Here is a 4071-nt window from a genome sequence, read left to right as displayed (position 1 = left end):
ATTGAGCTGGGATCTCTTAAAGGCAGCTCGGATTTCTTGCCAGTCCCGCAATGGCTCCTTCCATCAAGAGTCCCTCAGCTTGCCCTCCGTCTCTGTCTTTCCCCATCTTGACTATCCCATTCCCTCAAGTTCTCTTCCCCCCTCCTTCTCCCCTCCTCCTCTCCTTCCACCCTCCCTTCTCCCCTCACCCCCATGCTCCCAATTTTCTCAGGAGATCTTGTCTATTTCTTCTTCCTAAGGGGATCTATATATGTTTCTCTTAGGGTTCACCTGTAACTTAGCTTCCCTGGGGCCATGGGCTATAGGACCGTTGTCCTTTGTTTTACATTTAATGTTCACTTATGAGTGAACACATACCATGCTCATCTTTCTGGGTCTGGGCTACCTCACTTAGGATTTTTTTTTCTAGTTCCATCTACTTGCATGCAAATTTCATGATGTCATTGTTTTTTTACCACTGAGTAGCACTCCACTATGTAAATGTACCACATTTTCCTTATCCATTCTTCGGTTGAGGTGCATCTAGGTTGATTCAAGGTTCTAACTATCACAAATAATGCTGCTATGAACATAGTTGAACAAATGTTCTTGTACTATGATTGAGCATCCTTTGGGCATATGCCCAAGAGTGGTATCATTGGGTCCTGAGGTAGATTGGGTCCCAATTTTCTGAGAAAACTCCATACTGATTTCCAGAGTGGTTGTACAAGTTTGCATTCCCACAAGCAATGGAGGGGTGTTCCTCTTACTCTGCATCCTCTCCAGCATAAGCTTTTATTGGTGTTCTTGATCTTAGCCATTCTGACAGGTGTAAGATGTCAGGTAAAGATCTCAGAGTTGTTTAGATTTTCATTTCCCTGATAGCTAAGGATGTTGAACATTTCCTTAAGTGTCTTTCGGTCATTTGAGATTCTTCTGTTGAGAATTCTCTGTTTAGATCTAAAGCTGGAACTAAAGAAGTTCCCAGGAGTCCACAAATATGACCCCAGCTAAGATTCTAAACAATAGTGGAAAGGGGGCTCGATCTGGCCTTGCCCTCTAGTCAGATTGATGACTATCTTCAATGTAACCATACATCCTTCACCCAGCAACTGATGGAAGCAGAGGCAGAGACCCACATCGGAGCACTGGGCTGAGCTCCCAAAGTCCAGCTGAAGAGTGGGAGGAGTGAGAATATGAGCAAAGAGGTCAAGACCATGATGGGAACACCCACTGAAATAGCTTACCTGGGGTAATGGGAGCTCACCAACTATAGCTAGACTGGGAAGGAACCAGCATAGGTTCAAACTAGACCCTTGGAATATGGGTGATAGTTGAATGGCTGGGGCAAACTGAGGGGCCCTTGGCAGTAGAACCAGGATTTATCCCTACTGCTTGTACTGGCTTTTTGAAACCCATTCTCTTTGGAGGGATACTTTGCTCAGCCTAAATATAGTGGGGAGGGCCTTGGACTTTCCTCAAAGCAATGTGCCTTACCCTCTCTGAGAAGTCGATGAGGGTGGTGTGGGGGGAGGTGGAGGGGACAGGAGAAGGGGAGGGGTTGGGAACTGGGACTGGTATGTAAAATGAAAAAAGAGGGTTTTAAGAATAAAAAGTCATCTTGAGCTGCGCACTGTAAGTTCCAGGCCAGTCTTTCTTTGGAGGCTTCACCTTCCACAGAAAAGATGCGACCAACCAAACAGGATAGTGTAGCTCAGGCTGACTTAGTCATAGCCTGAAAGGATGCGCATGTGTGCGTGCCTGTGTGTGTGTGTGTGTGTGTGTGTGTGTGTGTGCGTGATGGTGCACATGTGTGTATAGGTGCATGTTCACATGTGTAGTCTCATGTGTGGAGGACAGAGGTCAACCTTGGATGTCATTCCTTAGGCGCTGTCTACCAGAGTCCCCTCGCCTGGAACTCACCTAGTGAGCTAGACTGATTGTCTACCAAGTCCCAGGGATCTGTGTGGCTCGTCTATCTTCCCACACGGAGAGCAGGTGTGTGCACCACACCTGACTTTTCTGTTTTTGAAAGTGGGTTCCAGGGAGTGAACTCAGGTCCTCACACTTGCTGGACAAGCACTTTACCAACAGAGCCATCTCCCCAGCCTGGCTTCTTGTGACCATATGGATACGGGGTGTGCATGTGTGTGGATGTGGCTAATGTTGCAGGTTGCCTACTGGGTGATGAAGGCAGGCTTGACAACTCAACGGTGAGGCTGTCACCGTCACGTTGAGGCTGTGTAAGAGCAGACCCTTATCCAGGGCCTCCCAGTATTCGAGGGGATGAAATCATACAAATTATGATTTCATCCATAATTTGGATGGAACCCTGCCGGCTTTCAGTTTTCTTGCTTATAAGATGAGGACAAGAATACCTACTTTTCGAATTAAATAGAATTCATGCAAAGTGTTTGGCACACAGTAGGTACTAAGAAGTGCCTCACGCAGAGTTCTGGGCCCTCCCCATCATGAAAGGCAGTTTCCCCCAACACTGACTTGAGTGAAGACGGACAGAGTGATCCCCAACCTCACCTCTAGCCCCCACCATGTGGGCGTAGCCTTGAGTCTCCCTGTGGGAAGACAGCCACGAGATGACTCCCGGCAGAGAGCCTGAAGTCGAGAGGAAGCTGCTTGGCCGGAGGATCTTGGAAAGCCTCAGCAATTGGGACATGAGGTGCCAAGGAAGGCAGCAGATGGAGCCTGAAACAGGGGGATTATTTTGAAGTACTTCTACCAGCAGAGAGACTTGCAGAGGCTAAACTGCGCCCCCCTCCAGCAGGAGAGGGGTGTGTTATCTAGAGAAACTGGACAGAGAGACTTGTACTAATGACGTCAGCTGTTACTGCTCTTACCTGCTGGGGTGAGGTCAGAATTTGCATACTAAATGAGCTTTCTCTCCTCATTCAGAGCACAGGTCAGGGGACTGTTGTGGAATCTTCCTTTACGCTTGCTGCAGAAACCACCCAGCTCCAGAAACTGTCGACCCTGGAGTTACAATGCCCCCGCCCCACATCCAGAACTCCAGAACTTCTGATGAGCTCCCCAAGGTAGCATAATTGCTCTCTTCCTCCTCCTCTTCCTGCACCTCTTCTTCCTGAGGTAGGGTATTGCTGTGTGACCCAGGCTGGGCTTGAACTCACCACGTAGCTCGGGCAGGCCTTGAGGTTTTTCATTTGTTTGCTTGTTTTTAATAAGATCTATTAATTTTATTTTGCATCTGAGTGTTTAACTTGTGTGTGTGTGTGTGTGTGTGTGTGTGTGTGTGTGTGTGTTTATGTGTCTGGTGCCTTCAGTGGTCGGAAGAATCAGATGCCCTGGAACTGGAGTCGTGGATGTTTGTGAACCACCATGTGAGTGCTTCAAACATAGCCAAGGTCCTCTGCAAAAATAAGTTCCTTCCTTCCTTCCTTCTTTCCTTCCTTCCTTGGGAAAGATGGAGGGAGGGACACGACAAGGGAGCTATCCATTTGCCCTGCTTGGGAAAGAAACCAGTGTGCCTCCATTTGACCCCAAGGTCAAGAAGACAGCAGAGACCCCGAGGACGCCCAGGGGCAGGAGGGAGAACACATTCTAAGTAGAGACACTTGTGCCTTGGCTGCTGGACCACTAAACAAAAGAATGCAAAGACTGGGGATTTGCTGGGATCCACACTGGGGAGGGGAGAAGCTGAGGCCTGGTCCCGGCCAGGGCAGGAATGTGTCAGACCACAGACTGGAGCCAGAGACAATGCCTGGTCAATGATGGGTGGGAATGGGAGGTGAAGTATCTGTGTGTGTGTGTGTGGGGGGGGGTAATGCTCCCCTCATTTGTTTCTCTTCCCAGTGTGGACACAATGAATAAATAATCTCTTCTCTCCACTCTTCACTTTGGCTTTCTGTTTACTCAGGACAGGTGGTTGAGCCTTGCTTGTTAAGGCCGCCAGAGCCCAAGCTCTGACCTAATAACTCCAGACCATGTGGTCTCCCGGAACCAAATGATCAGGTTGTATTGCTCTCAAAAGAGCCCCCACTGAACCCCATCCCCACCCCCAAGACAGGGTTTCTCTGAGTAGCCCTCGCTGTCCTGGAACTCGCTCTGTAGGCTGTCCTG

The 4071-nt window shown here is 48.8% G+C and overlaps 1 long non-coding RNA gene across 2 annotated transcripts; it reads left to right on the top strand.

The window, feature by feature from the left end:
* Positions 1-1007: 1007 nt before the first annotated feature.
* On the top strand, positions 1008-3839 carry LOC146891127 (uncharacterized). 2 transcript variants are annotated; one of them, XR_014998197.2, is made up of 4 exons: positions 1008-1231; positions 2890-3029; positions 3276-3332; positions 3497-3839. It is a non-coding gene; the product is annotated as an uncharacterized LOC146891127 (long non-coding RNA). The 2 variants fall into 2 exon arrangements; XR_015735556.1 differs by lacking the exon at positions 3276-3332.
* Positions 3840-4071: the final 232 nt, after the last annotated feature.

This window comes from Myodes glareolus, chromosome 19 (genome assembly GCF_982192425.1).
Source record: "Myodes glareolus chromosome 19, mMyoGla1.1, whole genome shotgun sequence".
NCBI classification, from domain to species: domain Eukaryota; kingdom Metazoa; phylum Chordata; class Mammalia; order Rodentia; family Cricetidae; genus Myodes; species Myodes glareolus.
This window is presented reverse-complemented; position numbering and strand designations above follow the sequence as displayed.